At 56.1% G+C, this 19639-nt stretch overlaps 1 protein-coding gene across 1 annotated transcript in view; it reads right to left on the minus strand.

Moving 5' to 3' along the window:
* The window catches only part of KRT14 (keratin 14), a 31620-nt gene that overhangs the window by 4531 nt on the left and 7450 nt on the right, over positions 1 to 19639 (minus strand). The window lies entirely within an intron of this gene.

Consider the following 19639-nt stretch of genomic DNA (forward strand, 5'->3'; position numbering starts at 1 on the left):
TTGCAGATGGCAAGATCTCATTCCTTTTGATGGCTGCATAATATTCCATTGTATATATATACCACATCTTCTTTATCCATTCATCTGTCGATGGACATCTTGGCTCTTTCCACAGTTTGGCTATTGTACCACAACATTTTTAATGGCGATGTAACCTTCCTATGGATGTAGCAAAAATAATGTAACTCGTCCCCTTTTGTTGAGCATCCAAATCGTCTCCAATCCTCTGTTCTCATCAGCCCTGGACGAACAACTTTGTGGATAATTCAACGTGCACCTCTCAGTATTTCTTAGGATAAATTCCTCTAAGTAGATTTTCTGGGTCAATAGAAAAGCGTATCTTTAATGTGTTTGCAAAATTACCCTCCAGAGACAAATTGTTTATATTCTCTCCAACAGCCCACAAGAGGGAGGCCCTTACTTCGCTCTCTCTCAGCAACTTCTCAAACTTTTCTCAAACTTCTGTGACCCAATCTCAGTCCTTGTTACCTCTCTCAGTTCATCTCGATACACTACCCTGCACTCCCCATTCCAGCCACACCAACTCCTTTGCTGGGCCTACAATGTGGCAGAAATTCTTCCACCCTGGGGTCTGGAGGCTTCTCCCCAGATAGTCAAATGGCTTTCTTTCCCAAAGCGTTATAGGGGAGGAAATCATAATTTTCCCTCTACCCTTCTAGGTTCTTGGATGAGACCCCTGTAAGTAAAAGACAGGTTAACAACAGAAAAAAAAGCAGAAGTGTGTATACTAATGGATAGTGTGTATACTAACATGTATACTTCATGGATAAACAGGAAGAATGAATACTCCCCAAGGTGGCTTAGAATGCAAGCTTGTAGACCATCTTAATAGGGAAAGGGAGGGTGTGGATAAGCCTCCTAGGGGGAAATAAAGGGTTTTTAGGAAAGCTGAATGGGCACTTAGAAGAACAGCTAGGAGGAATGATAGGACAAGTCTGTCTGGGTGTGGTCAACTTCTAGTCTCTTCTCCCCTGTGGCAGGAGACAGTCTTCCCTGCCTGATGACTCTCCCTTCTAGGAAGGGGACTGATGATGACCCTTAAGTCCCTTTTGGAAACTCTGTCTTTAGATAGTTTAAAGGGAGTTTAGAAAAAGTCTATCCCTGCATTTGCTGCTTTTCAAGAGCTGACAGCTCAGAATAATCACGACAGCAACCCCGCACATTTTGGGTGGGCACATCCCACTACCCTTCGGTCTCGAGGTGTTGTTTGAATGTCTCCTTTGTACTGGGGCCCTTCCTGACTGTCCTGCTTTTTATTTTATTTTATTTTTAAGATTTTATTTATTTATTTGACAGAGAGGGAGCGAGAGCGAGAGAGAGCGAGCGAGCACAAGTAGGGGGAGAGGCAGAGGGACAGGGAGAAGCAGCCTCCCCATGAGCAGGGAGCCCGATGTGGGGCTCGATCCCAGGACCCTGGGATCATGACCTGAGCCGAAGGCAGACTCTCAACTGACTGAGCCACCCAGGCATCCCCCTGACTGTCCTCTTTAAATTGCAGCCCTCCACCCAGTCAGTCCTCCCATACTCCTTTCCCTGCGTTCCTCCTCCTTTTTCTCTGTAGCACCTTCTAGTACACCATGTACAACACTTATTCATCAGCGCCATTAGTTAATGCCTGTCTCCCCCACTGGAATCTAACCCCGCTGACTGATGAATCTCAAACCACGTAGCACAGGACCTGGCACATAGTAGGGGCTCAGTAAAGACTAGTCAAGACATGTTTGAGCTAAAGTGTTTTCTTTACTATGAAGTCCGAACACATGTGAGCTATTACTTCTACTTTTATTCATGTATTATTTCTAGTTGCCTGTGTTCACTGGGATTCCTTTTTTTTTTAAGATTTTATTTTTAAGTAATCTCTACACCCACCGTGGGGCCCCATCTCACAACTGTGCGACCAAGAGTTGCATGCTCCACTGACTGAGCCAGATGGGTGCCCCTTCACTGGGATTCCTGATAGCAGCTCAAAGCCAAGTCCTCGCCTCTCCTGCTTGGCCCTGACTTGTCTAGCTGTTGGTCGTACCCTCTTTAGCACTGAACGTCCTCCCTGCTCTTTTTCCAGCACTGTCTCGGTTGCCCTGAAACCTCTTCCATTTGCCCTGTTCACTCCTGTCCCCTGCAGCTACTATTTTTTTTTTTCCTGAAGAGACCCCTGCTCAAGCTCCACCCTTGCTCTAAGACCTTTGTTGGCTCCCCAGTGCCTGAAATCCTTAGTACAAACTCTCTAGACTGCCATCCAAAGACTGGCCCCTTCAGCTCTCAAATGACTTTTCTCTCCCCTCTCCACAAACTGGATTCTTAGAACTGATGTTTTCCTGCCTCCATGACTTTGCTCAGGCCGGCGCCTCCACCTGGAGTGCCTCCCTCACATCTGCCTTGTCAAATCCTACCTGCTGCCCACAGCCTCTAGACCATGCTTCCTCCATTTTCCGGAACCTTTTGCATGACCTATTCTGGTGGGTATCTGGCGCTGAGTTCAGTTTTGGACACGTCATTTGGAGGCTCCCCTGCCAGACCGTGAGCTTCAGGGCACAGGCTGTGCTTCGTTCCATTCTACATGCCATGAAGTCCCAGAACAACGTTCGGTTTTGCTCAACCCAAGAGTGACTTCCAATTTAGGGCGGAACAGGCGCACTTCCTGAAGTGGCCACAAGATGGCAGCATAGACCGGGCATCGGGAAAGACGTGAGGCCCCAAGTTCCAACTCCCCAGGGGTCAAAGCCCTGACAGGTGATCCGGTCCCCTTGAGGTGCTGGAAGAGGGTCCTCTCTCTAGGGCTGGGGGCTGTAGGTCTGAGGTGGGGGGCACCAGCTGGTGGCTTGCACTGAGTGTGTGCCTGTTTTTCCTGTGCCTGCCCCCCCCCCCTCCAAGGTTTACTCTGCAGTTCCTTTTCCAGGGGAGATCCTGGTAGGGAGGAAGGAGCACTGGGTGGGGAGTCGGCAGGTTTGGGTCCTGGGCCTCCACTGCAGCCTTGGGCAAGTATCATCTGTGTGCCAGGAAAAGGCCAATCACAGAGTCCAAATGGACATAAAGCTTCCTCTTTCTGTTCTCTCCCAGACTCCCTGCAGTTTTCCCGAGAGGTTGCGCTGGTGATGAGAGGCTCACCACGTTATCTCTCGTCCTGGGATTCAGTGTGGCCCAGGGGAGAGGCAAGGTGAGGGTTGTGGGGCCCCAGAGGGCCCTGCCCCCATCTCAAGGCCCACTTATCCCCCTTACTGAGGCAGGACGAGCCCCATCCAGGCTGATGAAAAACACCAGGTTTCTGAAAACTCTTGCGCTGTGACCTTGAGTAAAGCCTCCCACCTCTAGAGGGACCGACTGCCCTTCCTGGACGGCGGGAGGCTGTATGGTAACAGGGCCTGGCAAATTACAAGTGCCTAGTCAATGGTTGCTGCAATTAATAATTATAATACAATAATAATAAATGTCCCTTCCTGCGCCAACATTTGACTATTCTGAGACCAACTGAGACAGCAGGAGGGGATGGTGGGGATTTAGGGATGCCTGAAGTATGTTTGCTGCAGAGCAAGGGAGAGGAGACAGGAAGGACAGAGACGTCCGTGGAGGGTCAGGGATGGTTTGCGGCTTCCCTGGGCGCGGGGTGGGGGGTGTGGGGAAACGGGGGCGCCGCGAGGTCGAGCCTCTCTCCTGGCGGGGCTCGGCGCCTGGGGCGGCGGGGAGGTGGCGGCCGTGGGGAAGAGAGGGAGAGGCGGCGCCGGGCCCGCCCAGCAGAGGGCGCCGCGAGCGCGCAGGGCTCGGTCTGGGTTTCCTCCAGCTTCTTATCCGAGTGGATTTGTCTTCCTGAGCTGTGGGCTGGTGGGGGATGCGGTGGGGGTGAGGGTACTGCTGGCCAAGTTGGGGAGCTGTGGGTATTGTCACCACCCGTGATCGTCGGCCTGTGTCCCGAGTGGCCGTGTTTGCTTGTAATCACCTCAGTCATCGCTCATGCATTCCGCAAACGCTGTTGGGCACCCGCCAAGTATCGAGCACTGGACGGAGAGTAAAGTGGCAAATAAGGAGCACGCCCTGGGCACCCCCCCACCCCCCATGATCCAGGTGACAGAGGTCGGCCTAGGGCGCTGGGGGAGCACGGAGGAGGGGCTGAGCACTTCCGACCGCCATCCCTCTCACCCGCAGCAGCATCTCTGAGGTGTGAATTCTGAGCAGTGTTCCACGGATCTTACCGAGGAGAGAGTCGAGGTTCAGACAGGTTAAGGAACCAGCCCAAGGCCACACAGCCAGTAAAGGGACGAGTGGGATTGCTCCCAGAGCCCAGTTCCAGTCCTTCCACTCGCCCTGGGGCTGACCAGGGGAGGGGCTGGGCCGGGGGCAGGGAGACTACTCCGTCTGTGCCTGCCCCCAGCAGGACAGGAGCTTGTGGGCAGGGGAGGTTCCAGGGTGTCTGATTTCATCCCAGAAAGAGGGAGAACTTGCCAGCAACCAGAGCTGCCCACTCATAGAATGGGTGAGCCCAGGGAACAGAAGTGGCCTGCCGCTTCCCAGATGTTGCAGGGGCTCCGCCGTTGAACTTGGCATTCACTTAGCGCTGCAGCTCTGCTGGCACGGTCCCTGTCTCCCTCCAGCCTCCTCTTGCCACCCCACTCCCCCCATTACCTTCTGTGTTCCCGCCTCTCAGGCTTCTTTCAGCAACTTGCTGGGCATACCGGGCCTTTGCACATGCCTATTCCCTCTCTGTCTGGCAAGCTCACCCATTCCAGGCACTGGAAGCCTTTCCCCATGCCCCACAAGATCAGGTCGCCTTAGGAGTTGTTCATTTAGGCTTCTCTGCTACCCCCAAATGTGCCTCTTCACGCCATATTGAAATTACTGGTCCCTTCCACGACACTGGCAGCTCCGTGGCAGGGACCACACTGTCTTGTTCTCAGGTGTTTCTCCAGCGCCCAGCAGTCCACCCAAGTGCCTCCCTTGGTGCTCAAGAAAAGCTTGTTGAAAGAATAAATGAGTAAGGGGCGAAGGTAAGAAAGAATGAAGGGTGCACGCAAAGGCAAATGCATAGGCGGGGGGACTTGGGTCAGCAGACCTTCCTGTCCTCTCCTATAACCCTGTGGGGGCAGCTCATATTCTTTGCTCCCCTCCCCAGGACCTGGTGATTCAGAGTCACAGTCAGCAAACATTTGGTAAGCATCTAGGCACCCCGCTGGGCACTGTCACCTGTATTCTCACCCATCAGATAAGCAGGGGCAAGGTGAAACGTTTTCAGCAGACACTAGCTTGTAGGCTTCAATCCCTGCCTGGAATAGTTTACACCTTGGTCCGCGAGCTTCCCGCCGGGCCCTGCCCTCTCTCAGACCCCACGCTGGCCGCGCTCCTGGGTGCGCTTCCGAAGAAGGCCACCAGATGGCGGCAGACGCTAAGAGTCGGGGCTCGGCGCAGGCCGGCCGGCCCCTGACCGCCGGCAGGGGGCGCTACTGCTCGGCCAAATGAGAGGCTGAGGTCGCTCAGGTTTCTCAGCCGGGAGAGGGAGGCGCGGTCAGCCGGGAGTGGGTCCAAACCGCAGCCGGGGAGCAAGGCTGTAGGGCACCCTCGTTCTTCCTCATCCGTACAGTGTGTTCTTTTTTTTTTTTTTAAGATATTTTTATTTATTTTTTGACAGAGAGAGAGACAGCGAGAGAGGAAACACAAGCAGGGAGAGTGGGAGAGGGAGAAGCAGGCCTCCCGCGGAGCAGGGAGCCCGATGCGGGGCTCGACCCCAGGACCCCGGGATCATGACCTGAGCCGAAGGCAGACACTTAACGACTGAGCCACCCAGGCGCCTCCAGTGCGTTCTTAACCTCTGCTTTATAGCCTTTGTAGGCAAACTTCGTTTGGAAAGGGCCAGATGGCAAATATTTTAGGTTTCGCTGGCCATCTGGTCTCTGTTGCAAGTCCTCAACTTTGTCCTTGAAGTGTGAAACAACTCATGGACAAGTGGGCGTGGTCGTATTCCGATCAATCTTTATGGACATGGAAGTTTGAATTTCATGCAGTTTTCACGTGTCATGAAATAGTGTGCTTTTTAAATATTTTTTATAAAGCTACTTAAAAATGTAAAAACCATTCTTTGCTCTTAGGTGGGGCCACCCCTGGTCTCCGTAAAGTCCCAAACCAGTGTCTGGCATGTAGTAGGTGCTCAGTTAGTGCTAACTGGCATCAACCATTCAGGAGCACTCAGCAGGCGGTCCATGGGCCCCTGCGTCCAGCAGCTCTTGGGAGTGGGGCAGGACACTCTCCCTCCAGTTTTGGTCCCTGAATCTCTTCACGCCTCACAGAAGCACTCAGTGAAGGGTGTTGGTCACCTCTCTTCCTTGGCAATATACTGGTACCATTTTCACACCCATGCCTCTGCCGTGACCTTTCTGTCCTCTTAAGTAAACCCCAGTCCTTTTCATCTAACAATGCCCACTCTCATTGGTCACTTTGTAAAAATCCCACTTTACTGAGGTATTGAGGTGTTCACCTGTTTTAAGTGTGAAGTTCATGAGTCTGACAAATGTATGTGCCCAGTCAAGATAGAGAACATTTCCTTCACCCCCAAAACTTCCCTTTGGCCCCTTCCTAATCAATGCTGGCTTTAAAAAAAAAGTCTCCCAGTTATCAGTGTGCTCCCCTGGGAGCTGGCCAGAAATGGAGGCTCCAGCCGTGCCCAGAATTCTGAGCCTCCAGGTCCCATCTGTCTCTTACTGGGGAGCGGTGCTGCATTAGTGTTCACTTCCCTGCTGTACTGTGAGCTCCTGGAAGTCAGGGGCTGAGCCCACCTCACGACCTCCACCCTGCAGCCCCCACTGAGTTGAATTAGTAAGAGCAGGAGGCCAGCCCTCAGAGTGAGGGTTTGGGAGTGGGAGCTGTGTGTCTCAGGAATAGTGGGAGGAGTGAAGTCAGCAAGCAGGGGGTGATCTCTTCCCCTGGAGTTCGGACATCTGGCTCTCCACTCAGTCTGGCCACTGTCCAAGTTGACTCAGGGAGCCTGGGTCTATTTGCATACATTTGCATATCATTAGCACATCTCTGGTCCGTTTCCTCCTCTCCTTATGGGGAAGGAGCAGGCTGGATTTGGGGAGTGGGTAGACAGGACAGAGGACTCGGGGTGTTGGGGGAGGCCATGGGCTGCAGAGCCCGGCCCAGCTCCATGCTGATGCCCATCCTGGGAGCAGGTCTGAAGTTAAGCTCTGACCCTTTTTGGATGAGGAGGAGGGGCTGCTAGATTCTCCAAATCTGGATACTTGCTATGGGAGCAAGTCTGGGCTGGGCTCCCCAAGTTTCCCTGCCTGGAATGTGCTAGTCGTTCAGCAGAATCTTCTATAGCAATGAGAGAATCTTGCAGTTCTAAGATTGAGCAAGAAGACAGAGAAGAAGCCATATTGTATGAGCCAGTTAATAAAGCACAAAGTGTGCCAAATGAATCTATGCTCCCAGGAATAATAGCCAGCCCTGGAATGGAGCACCCCGGGGCGGGGGACGCTCAAATTGTTTTGTGATCTGGGTGCTGGTCACACGGGTGTGTTCACTCCGTGAAGACTCATTGAGTTGTATATTCGTGAATTATTTGTGCATTTTTCTGGATACAAATAAAAAGTTGAAATTCTGCGAAGAACCCCACTTGCATTCCACTGCTAGGAGCCCCTCCCAGTCTGTTTCCCTGCCTCCTGCCCACCCTTTGTGGCTCTGAAGGCCCCGCTGCTCCTGACTTGCCCAGCCTCCCACTGGGCTGTGGACTCTACCGGAAGGCAGGCCCATGTCCTGTTCATCCTGTGTCCCCTGACATGGGATTGGCACAGAGCTCAAAACATGGGTGACTCCTCAACAGCTCTGGGTGGCCCAAGAGGCTCTGGGGCCCCAACCAACCTAGAAGGGGGTGCTTCTCCTTACTACATGTCTCCCCCCAAAGGCTGGCATTAAAACACTTAGCTGTGGCCTAGGACTAGAAGTGGGCTAAGGGATGGGACAGCAGAACATGCCAGAGGAGAGAGAGGTGGGACTCAGGGGTCCCCAGGTGGGCCTGGGTGTGGGGGCTGCTGACATTCTGGGTCCTCTGCACCCTGGCCTCTCGCTGATACTCCATTTCACATGGTTGTGTTCACTCCTGACCCTGAGGCCACCTGGGCCCCTGCTGAGCTCCCACTTCAGACTCAGGGAGGCGGAGGCTGAGGCCTGGCTTCTCTGGCCTCGGCCCCGCGCTGGGGCTGCTCTGAACCTGCCAGGCCCCATGCCTGACTCACCACTGCGCTCCCTGCCTTGCAACCTGGGTCCTCCCTGCTCCGTCTGAATTACAGGGACCTGCAAGCAGGCACAGAGGCCCCCCCCCCCCACCTTCTAGAACTTGTCACAGAAGGACTTTGGGCAATGGCCTGGCCTTTCTGGCCTCGGTTTCCCTTTTCTGTAGAGCGGGAGAACAATTCTGGCTGCCATGAGGTCAGCTAGGCTGGAGGGTACGGGACCCATAGGTGCGGGGAGCAAAGGCCTGTTGGTGGGCAGGGGGGATGGTCAGGGAGGGGCCACGCAGCCCATCCCCTCCAGCTGTGTTGCAGTCTGTATGGTGGGGGCAGGTGAGGGGGTGGTGCTGTTCTGGGGTTCCCCGGGAGCTGGTGGGGTGCTGGGGGGAGCATGGGAGGGTCAGGGGCCCAAGTTTTGGTTTGACTTGATCCTGTCTACAGGCCTGTTGCCCCTCTGGGCCTCAGTTTACTCTTTTGTGAAGGGAACTGTTGTGCTCAGGCCCCCCACAAGCTCCAAGGCTCTCCCACTTCCACGTTCTGTTTGGCTTGCGTGGGTGTTATTTTGGAATCAGTTTCTAAATCTTAAAGATTGAGAGGCTTCCCAATCAAATCCAGAGTTCCAGCTTCCTGAGTACAAATGAGATCTGGCCATTCTGGGATTCCCACATTTGCCGGTATAAAGTGGGGCAGCTCCTCAGGAAGGGACCTCATTCCCCCTGGGGGCACAGCTCTTCTCACCGTGGACACAGGGGGCGCTGTTCCCACACTGTCAGTCCCACGCACGTCCCGCCCCCCGCCCCCAGGCCCAGGGCCTAGCCCCAGCACTTGCGCAGACAGGCCTCTTTTCTCTTTTGTTTTGCCTACTTAAGGCTTTGGAGGGCAGGTCTGGATTGGATTGGCATTATTAGCTCATGTGTTTATCCAAAGCAGAGACCTAGGCCTTGGGATTTCCGGGGAGGTGTCCAGAGCCCTAGTCGGGGCCAAGAAACAATGTCTGCTTGTGCGGAAATGGCTTTCTCCCACCCGGGGCCACGTCCTTCCCCTCCCCTGGTGAGGGCCCCTATTTCCAGTGGCTCATCCTGGCCACAAGGCCCTTAAAGACTAGCTCCTTGCCGTCTTGGCCTTACCTCCAGGTCCCCCCACCCCCAAACGCCCACCCTCATTGTGTTCTTTGTGGCATGACCTGTTCACATGCTCCAGTCCCTTCCCCTTCTTCTCCTGGCAAACCCCCCAGCCCAAAGACTCAGCTTCTTCACCCGCCCTGGAAACCTTCCCTGCTCCGTCTTCTTGGGGCTGTCTCTGGCCTCCTGCGCAGTGCCCCTGACACTGGGATGGGGCCCCAGTTCTGCCCCCCAGCCTTCAGCAGAGAGCCAGGCACACAGGCAGGGGACTGAGGCTGTGACAGGTTGCTGGTGAGAAGTCACCAGGGGTCAGGCCCAGGTATTTTTGGCTATTGCTTGGCCATTGCTGGGAGAGGGAGAAAGGGTAGCCCCCTTCTCAGGGCCAGCAGAAAAGGGGGATACCTCCTCTCTAATACCATTCCTGGCCACAGCCCTGGGCCCCTGCGCTCAGCCACCCCTTAGCACTCATGGGTGCCAGTCCCGGGCTGGGCAGTGGGCCTGCAAAGATGTGGGAGGAGCCCTCAGGGCCAGGGGGTCCCAGCTGGTCACGATTCCCAGCCCATATGGCCTGACTCCTCAATCTCTCAGCTCGTGAAGGGAGAGCAGAACTAGGGGGGCCCCTCAGGGACTACCTAGGCTAGGTCCTGACACTTTCCAGATGGGGAAACTGAAGTCCAAGTGATTTGACCTGGTCTTGGGACTGTCTCCTGGGTTGCCTGAGCCAGGCTGTGGTGTGGTCCGTCCTGGGGGTCGGAACCTTGCAGTGCCTGCTTTGTTGGGGCTCCAGCCCCCCAGCCCCAAATCTGAGCTTTAGAGGAGCCTGCCCTACCCCCAGCATGCTTTACCTGGCCTGGCGTGTCCCAGAGCCAGCAGAAAGGCGGGCCAGGAGCAAGTCTGAGTCTGCCCAGCGAGCTGCGAGTCTCAGCGGGCCCTCCCTGCCCGCAGGGCCCGGGAGCAGAAAGTGAGGGCTCCACACCCCAAATCCTCTGCCTTCCCTCCCCACCCACACATTCAGCCTGGGGCCCAAACACGGCAGGGAGCCAGCCTCCCTCCTTGGTAACCGAGGCACAACACCCAACACTAGAGACTGTGTGTCCTGCCAATGCCACACCCCAACCCGGGCTTGCACACTGGGCTGAAGCCTGGCTGGGAGGGAGGGGCATGGGAGGTAGGCGGGAGGTAGCAGGGCCTCGTGGGCCTGGAGACCCCCGCACCCCCTGCCCCAAGCCCAGGCCAGCCAGGGCTGTTGTTCCAGCAGCCTTTGACTGTGTGGCCCCCAACCCCAGCCCCCGCTGCTGGCCCTGAACTTAGCAGGCCTCAGGAGGAGAAGGGTCAGGGACTGTGCCTGAATCACAGGAGAGAAGTGTAGGTCCGAGGAAGAAAGCCCTCCTGGGCCAGCAGGGTTGTGGGAAGGGTTTAGGGGAGGGAGGGTCTGATGGCGTCCCTCTGTCCCAGCGCAGGCCTCCTCTCTGGCATGGGAAGGGTGGGAGGTTGGCTGGTCCCCAGATTGAGGCGGGGGGGGTGTGGGTGGGTGCTCTGAGGCAGGTCCAGCATCGCGTTTGGGGGCTGGCTGGGGGGCTAAGCAGAGGAATATCAGGGCCTAGGGAAGTGGGGGTGGCGTTGGGAAGGGAAGAACAGTTTTCCTGGCCTTCACTGGCCTTTGGTCTTTGTGGTCCAGGTCAAAGAATGTGGGGATATAGTGAAAGGGAGACAGAGTCTCAGTCCTAGGGGACCCCCTGTCTGAGGGAGAAATGTGGCCGCAGCTGTTGGGGATCTCCTAGCTGAGGGAGGGACCCAGCCCCTGTCCCGGGGAGCTCAGGGAGTTCGGCATATCCGGGTTGGATGACAGGGACAGAGCACGGGTAGGCTCACTCAGCTCTGCGGGGAGCACCAGCCAAACCAGGCTCCCTGGGGGCTTGGCAGACTTCTGTGACTTGGGGAGAGGTGGAACCCCGGGGTCTTTCTGCTTCTCCTCCCTGAGTGGAAGCATCCTCCTGGAGCTGGGGGACCCTCCCCCAAGTTCCCAGGCCTGGTTAAAGCTGCCATTCATTTGCCACTGCTTGTCAGATGCTTCCTGGTCCAGTGTAGCTTCCCCACCACCTTAGCCCAGCCCTGTGGGGAAGAACCATCACTGGCCCCTTTCACAGAGAGGAGACTGAGGCTCAGGAAAATTATGGGTCTCATGTTGGAGTCACATGGGGGCAGACCGTGAAGCTTAGAGCTCCCGGCTTTCCTGACAGCTGGGGGAATCTGAAGTGGGCAGACCCCCTGGGCCATGCAGGAGGGGGGCGAGTCTGACGGCATCCCTGCTGTTCCTCTCCATCCTGAGGCTTGGTGGGTGCTGTCTTGGCCCCTCTCTCAGGCCCCGTCTCCCCACTTTGGTCCCCAGGGGGCCGGTGGGGAGGGTGGGGTGAGAGAGACTCGGGGCCTGCTGAGCCTGCAGCTTCCCAGCCCATCCAGGCTGAGTCAGGGCTGGGCAGGAGCCAGGGGGGTGGCAACTTTCCCAGGGCCGGCCTGGGCGGTGTCCACATTCCTCACAAGTGGGGTGCATCCAGGCTTGGGCAAGCCAGCCAGGTGTTCTGTGCCCCGCCCGGGGCCCCCGCCTGCCTGAGCCAACTCAGCTCCACAGCCTTGTAAGGAACACATCTGGCCCCCACTTGGAATGGGGTGTGGGAACTGCTTGCCTTGCATGTCCTTGCTGGGTGGGGTGCAGGCCTGCAGGGGCAGCCTGTGACAGCCCAGAGCCCACAGTGGCCTGGGCTACTGGGGTGTCCCTACTCATGTCTTCCTTTTGCCCCTATACTTGGAGAGTTGGAGGCTAAGGCTTAAGACCGTCTGTGGTTTGGGCCTTGGTCTTGCTGGTCGCTCAGCAAATGTTGGTGGAACAGTGAAGGGCATCTGAGAGTTGGGGGTGACCAGGGGCCCCCAAAACCCAGGAAGCAGCAGACTCACATTCTGTTTGTTGTCCCCAGTTTCTCAGGGAGGCCTTTGTCCTCACCAGCTTGGAACTCTGGGTGCCCGGTGGGGGCCTGGGGCAGAGGCTCGGAGTGGAGTCCCATGCCCACGGGGGCCCTGTTTCCTCTGCACTCCCTCTGCTCCCTTGGGCTCTTGGTGGGCGGAATGTGACCTTGAGACCAAGGAAGTGCTTTGGGACCCTAGATGGGCTCTGCTGAGATCCCACCTCTTTCCCACCAGGGCCCCCCCAGCTCAGCCCAGCCCAACCCAGCCCAGCTCTGCAGCTTCCCCATTAGTCTCTGCAGGTCAGGCCAGGCCTCTGATGGGGAGGTGGGGGGGTGGGTAGCTTCAAGTTTGAGATTTGGGGACTCTGCCCACTGTTCCCCCTCTTCCCCTGAGGTCTGCTGGTGAAGATGGAATTTCAGTCCCTCCAGGGAACGGCTGAGGGTCACCCCTTGCCTGCCTGTCACCCTGTCCTGCAGTCCTCAGCAGTTTTGAGCTCGGCCTGTGGGACCTGGGTTGGTCTCCTCTGTCATGCCCCTGCAGCGGGCAGGGCCTGGCTGTTCCTTGGGTGGGTCTAGGGCAGCTTGGGCTGCAGAAATCACTTCCCAGGCTTCGGTGGGAACAAACGGGCCCTGGCCCTGGGCCTGGGTAGGGGGGCGTGGGAATTCCGTCCTGCATGCAAAGTCAGGACGGGTGACACCAGGGCTGTGGGAGGAGAGGCCGGGGGATAAGCCGAGATGTCACTCCTGCACCTGTAAAGGGCAGCCGGCTGAGCTCTAGGCAGCCGGGGGACCTGGGCCGGGAGCGGGGGGTGGGGTAGGTGCAGCCGTGGTTCCAGTTAGCCCACAGCTGAGCAGTGGTGGGCAGGCCTGGCCTGGGATGTGTCAGGCTGGGGCAGGGACCCCTTGGCACCCCCCTCCCTAGCTTCTTTTGGCTGAGCCCTTGGGCTGGTGTTGTGGGGTGACCTTGTTCTCGGGGACTTTCTAGGGACTTTGGCTGCCATCTGTCCTCCTCTGTCCAGGGCCTTGTGGCAGGAGGGCAGCGCTTTGTCCCGGGGGTGGTGCTGTTTGCAGTGGAAAGGGGGGCCTCAGCTCCCTGAAAGCCCCGTCTGTGTCCTGGGGCTGAGGATGGTTCAGTGTGTGTGCGTGTGTGTGCATGTGTGCATGCATGTGTATATGTTGAGGGGAGGCAGTTGTCCCAGTGGAAGTGGGCTTCTGGGCATTTGCACCAGAATCCCTGTAGTTGGATCCTGAACCCTGAAGGATTCTGGGAGTTGGCACTGAGAGCCGGGCCCAGGGCAGCCTAGGAAATCGTGGGAACCAGTGAGAACAGGCTGGAAGGGTGTGGCAGCCGCCAGAATCTGTGGACTGGAGCAGCCCCACCCTCACTCATCCAGGAATGGGTCCTGGCTGGGGAATCTACATGGGGCCCTCCCCGAGCTGTCCCCTGCTCCGCTCTGCCAGGCCCCCCAGCCCTCACTCCCTGCTGTGGGGTGCCCCCACACCCCCTCACTTCTGGCTGGGCTAGAGCCAGTGGCTTGGCTGGGGCAGGCTATTTGGAAGAAATGGGTGACTTTTCCTGAAGATTGCCAGGTTCTTGGTGCTGTGTGTTTGTTTCTGACCCTTTGTATAGACAGACCCTCTGTCACTCACAAGTTAGGGAAGCATCTGTGGGGGTTCCATGGACCAGTGGACGTGGTGTGGGGGCCAGATCTGTTTCTGGGATGGGGGCTGAGAGCTCCTGCCCATCCTGGAGTTTCTGGACACACCGTCAGCTTCTGCAGAGCACTTGGTCCTCTCCTGTTCTGCACAGCTGGTCAGGGCTCCCTGTGGCCTTTAAGAGAAAGGCCACGCTCCTTCGCATGGCACCCAGGGCCTTCCACACGTGGGCCCCTGCCCGACTCTCCAGGCCCAGCCCCCCGTCTCTGTCTCCCTGGCTAACTCCCCTTGTCCGGAATGTCTCACTCTTTCCCGACGGCGCCAGGCCCCTGCCTGGGAAGCCAGTGTCTACCTGTCACCCCTATGTGTACAGGTCCTGCTCAGATGCCATCTCCAGCTGTCCTGCCCCTTGAGCTGTGACAGGGGCCCCTCCAGTTGCTTCCACAGCTCCACCTGCCCAGGCCTCCGTAATGCCCTTGCTCAGTCAGCTCATGAGATCCAGGTATCTCCCCTGGAGACAGAGCTCCCCAAGATCAGGGCCCATTGTGTGTCCTCTGTCATGTCCCCACGCCCTCCCTCATGTAGGTCAGGGAGTGAGACAATGAACTAAGGAACGGGTGCAGGAAGTTTGGGGACTCCCTCTGAGGTGTGTGGACTTGCAAAGGGCTGTCACTTGAACTACTTCGTTCAGTCTGAGGAGAAACATCTCTCTACCTAGGGATTGGGTCTCCTGGAAAGATCCCAGAAATCTCTCTTGAGAGCAAAGAGGGTCCAAGCTCCTTCTCCCTGCCTGTGACGACTCAAGGTTAATGGGCCAGAGTGTGAGCGGCAACCGGCTGCCTTGTGTGAGTGTGTGAAAGAGTGTGTAAAGCAAAGCAGGGAGAGGCTGTGTGAGTGTACCCAAGTGTGAAAGCACACAGGCGTGCCTTGAATGTGTGACAATGTGAGTGTGGGAGTCTGTGAATGTGTATGAGTGTGTAAGGCTGTGAAAGGCCGCCTGGATGTGTGAGCGTGGATATGAGTGAGTGTGCGTGTGCATGTGTGTCTGTGGGTGGGAATGCATGTGAGTCTGGGTGATGTGTGTGTAAGCTGACTGGAAGTGTGAGTGTGGGAGTCTGTAAGTGTGTATATAAGGTGTGTGTGTACGAATCTATGTTTGTGTGTGTGTGTATGTCTGTGATATGAATATGTGAGTCTATGAGCATATGTGAGTGTGATTATGTTAAAGCTGTGGGTAAGTGTGTGAATGTGGGAGTCTGGGTGCATGTACGTGAATGCATGAGTGTGTAAGTGTGAGCTTGTGAGTGTGATTTGTGTGAGAAGGAAAGTGAATATGTGTGAGCTGTGTGTAAATGTGAGTGTGAATGTGTGAGTGTGCAAGAGCCTGAGTGGATATGCCAGTCTGTGAGCATGTGACCATGTGTGTGTTAGCTGAGAGTGTGTGTGAGTCTGCTGAGTGTGTGAATGTGTGTGTGAGCTGTGTGTAAATGCTTATCCTGGAGGGAGACCCAGGGCAGTAGGAGAAGCTTGGTTCTCCCCTCCCTCAAGGCCATGGTCAACCCCAGGGAAACTCAGAGCCTCCATAGGAGAACTGGGGAGTCCCCCCAGGGAGCTGGAAGGCTCAATTTTGCCCTCGGGGGTTTATTTACTCAGAGGAGCGGTCTTTCCCCGTCCTAGAGAAAGCCCGGAGATGATTATTTAAAAAAAAAAAAATACTTCTGAATAGATTCAAAATAATATCTACAAAATACGGGTAGGGTTTAAGAATTCAGGTACAACAAACACCTGTGAACCCACCACTCAAATTTGGAAACGTTGCCGAGTGCCCCTTCCCATGCCATCCCTTCGCCCAGCAATCTTTCGTTGCTTTCTTCGTAGATCTGAAACCAGTCTCCGCTCGCCAGTCCTTAGGGCTCCGGGGCCAGCGAGGCCGGGACTCCTCCAGATCCAGTACCCGGCGGGGACAGAGCAGCTCAGTGCTGCCCTCTGGGGGTGCGAGACGCCAGCTTCTTCCTGCTCGGTACCAGCTGGCAGTCCCGCGAGCAGCCCCACCCAGGTCCCCTGCAGAGACCCCACCGGCGGGGGGGGGGCGCACTCATTGTGCCACACGCGTAGGGCGCGCCTGGACACGGATGCGCACACGGGGCACTCACAAAGTATTGCATATAGACGCATTCCACCTGTTGTGAAGGGCATGGGTGACACATTGAGTGGGGTATTCCGATGACAGCCAGCCAATGGCAGCTGCTGTCCCTAGGGAGTTGGCTGCAGGAAGGGGGGGGTTCCCCACCGAGTGGAGCATGGCCTAGAGAAACTCACACTCGGGGCTGGGGGAGGCTGGGTAGGAATGTTGACTTTGGGGTAAGTGGTTTAATAGAGGGACCTAAGCTGGGGGTAGGGAGGAGGGCTTTGGGCCAGATGCAGGGAAGTTTTTTGAGATGGAGAATGGAGGGAGGGGCAGGACGTAACGTACAGGTCAGCTTTAGAAAGGAATTTCGTGTCCATTGGCCTAGAGGCAGGGGGATGGACTCAGTGGCCCAGCCTGGGCGCCTGGTGCTATGGGGGTCAGGGGACTAGAAAGGGAGGAGCCGAAGATGGTGAGTAGGCGCGGGTGTGAAGCGCATGTGGAGGACGTCTCCAGTCTGTCCTCCTGCCGCGCCGCACCTCCCAGGACTGCGGAGCTGAGGTGCGCGACCCAGGACGGCCAGCAGAGGGCGCTCCCGGTACAGATTTGAGGCTCCAGATGATTCTGGGTTTAATCGGGGATGGTTCTTGGAAAGCCCCAGGCCTGGAGTCCTGATAAAAGCATTCTGGCTTCTCCTTTGGGAGCAACCAAGCATAGGGGCGAGAAGAGACGGTCTCATGAGGTGGGAGCCCCATAGTGTCCTCTTTCTTCCTTCCCCCTGCTCCCTGGTCAGGCGCTGTGTCTCCAGCCCCTGACCAGTGTCTCCTGGTGGTGAGCTTGAAACCAGCCCCAGAAATGTGACTGGCCCGCCTAATCTGCCCTGGAGGTCTTCCTCTGGGCCACTTTGGTCTGCCAGGGCAGCCAGTCTTTCTAGAAGGTTCTCCAGAAGGAGAACCAGAGGTCTTTCCAGAAGGTTCTAGAGGCTCCGCCTCTGCAGTCTCCCTGGTGACCTCACTGGTTTCCTGCTTCCCTGGTTCACCTCCAGGTGGAGGACTTCCTGGCCTGGGGTCCAGCCAGGTCTCTCAGCCGGTTCTATCCAAGTAGCCGGTGGAGTCTAGAGTCCTCAGGACCAGATGCAGCCACTTGTCTTTTGGCACGGGCTGGTGGGCACAGCCAGGTCTGGCTGGCTCAGATGAGGTGTGGCCAGCCCCATCAACTCCCTGGGGCGGGGTGCATGATGGAAGAGAAAGTCCCTTGGGTTGTGAATGCCTCCTTCCACTTCCTGACATCTCTGCTCATGCAGAGGCACCTCCCACTCAGGTCATTCATTTATTCATTAACTTCTATAGTTATCAAGCACCACCTGCTGTTTCCGTTTCTGGAGACAGAGAAAAGGAGGCAGGGGAGGGTCCCTGCCCGTGTCTAGAGGAGGAGGAGACAGGTAAATAGGTGTGACCACACGGGGTGGTAAATGCTTAGAGAGCAGTGAATTGTTTTCTTCCTCTGAACCTTGCTTTTCCCTCTGACTATCCCAGTCAGTAGCATCATCACCCTCCCACCTGCTCAACCCGGAAAGTGCGGAGTCATCCTGCTGCCTCCCCCGCTCAGGCCTGTCTCCCTTTTGGCCACCGTGTCCTGTCCTCATGCTCACCATCTCTCTCCCGGGGCCATCACTTCAGCCCCAGGGCTGGCCCTTGCCCCCATCCAGCTTTCACACTGCCCCCAAAGTGAGTCCCTTCTTCAAACTACCTGATGCCTAGAAGCATCCAAAAACAACGATCGAATGTGATCTGAAGGGATTCATCTATCTGGAAAAAGACACTGGGTTAAGCATCTCCCTTTGGCTCAGGTCATGGTCCTGGAGTCCCGGGATTGAGTCCCGAGTCAGCCTCCCTGCTCAGCAAGAGAGGACTTCAACCATCAAAAAGACAAAAATCAGAAAAACAACAGCAACAGACAAAGCTTTGAAACTTGATGAGACCCAGTGCTGGTGGACGTGTGGGGAAATGCTCTCAACGTGGATGGCAGGAGTGAGAATTTGTAGAACTTTCACAAGGAGATTTTTTTTTTTTTTTACTGTGGAAAATTTGAAATATACACAAAAGTAGGGAGAAGAGCAAAACCAACGACCGTGGGGCACCTGGGGGGCTCAGTCCATTGAGTGTCTGCCTTCGGCTTAGGTCCTGATCCTAGGGTCCTAGGATTGAGCCCCACATCGGGCTCCCACCCGCTCTTCCTGGAAGTGGCTCCCTGGGTGAATAAGTTTGAGAAACACTTAGCGCTTCCCCCCCTCCCCCACTCCCCCTCCTTGGACAGTCACAATGCACATTAGCTTGTTAAGGACTTTGGGAAGTCTGCAGTAAAACAAACAAACAAAAAACTGACAAGGATGTGCCCTGCCCTGGCCTTCTGGGTTCTCAGCCCACATATCTCTCATGAGCACCAGCCAGGCCCAGCTCCGGTGCGCCAGGGATGAGAACCACTGCTCTGTGGGATTGGCTCTGCCCCTTTCTGGCATTAGGTAGCTCCATTCTCGCTTGCCCACCCCACCCCAGGCACCCTGGGCTTTCTTTCCAGTCCCCAAAGAGGTGTACCTTGATGATAGTGGGCTCAACCACTAGATCAGATAATCTAGCCCTTACCTCGGCCTAGAATGCCTTTCCTGTACATGGCTGGCTCCTTCCTTAATTCAGTTTCCTGCTTGAATGTCACCCAGAAGAGACCCTCCTTGGCCCCCCGAAACTCTCCTATCCCTTTGTACTTCCCTGGAGAACATACCATTCTCTGGTTTGATGATGGCCCATGTCTCTCGCTAGAATGTCTGCTCCACGAGAGAGCAAAGATGTTGTCTGTTGTGCTGATCGTCATACCCCCGGAGCCTGGAACAATGGCCGACACACAGTAGGTGCTCAACTAAGAGCAGCCGAGCAAAGGCATTTCCTTACGAGATGCATCTTCTTTCTGGTTCCTATGGCACCTTCCTGGAAGTGCGGATGCAGCCGTGGCCTCCCGGGGATCCCCAGATCCCCAGCCCACTAGCTGCATTCCCACCTGTGCCTGGACGATTTCTCCCCTTGTCCTCTCTGCCTGCAAAGCCCTTCCCTGGCTTCGAAACCCAGCTTTGTTGTCCCTCCCTGTGAAACTGTCTTGAGCGGCCTGGTCTGGATGAGTCGTTTCCTCCCGCTCCTCCCAAGGTGCTTGAACATACATACCTTTATCACCACACAAAAAGCACTGTGCCTAGATGGGCTATTTGTGCGTCTGTCTCTCCATCAGCGGCCTGTGCTCATTAAGGGCAGGGCTTGGCTGACTCAGTGCAGAATTCTCAGCACCCAGCCCGGTGACTGCCGCACAATGAATGCAGTCAATGGTGCTGAATGAAGTCCAAGTTTGGGCTCTTACTGCCTGCACCCATTCAGCAAGCAGCAACTGGGCACCTGCTGTGTATACAAAGTGCTGAGTTAGGCCTCATATTGGGCCCGGAGATGAACAGAGAGCCATCTTTTGGCCATGAAGGATTATAATTCTAGAAAGGGAACAAGTCCA

This window comes from Leptonychotes weddellii, chromosome 15 (assembly GCF_054177405.1).
Source record: "Leptonychotes weddellii isolate Sample4059 chromosome 15, ASM5417740v2, whole genome shotgun sequence".
NCBI lineage: Eukaryota > Metazoa > Chordata > Mammalia > Carnivora > Phocidae > Leptonychotes > Leptonychotes weddellii.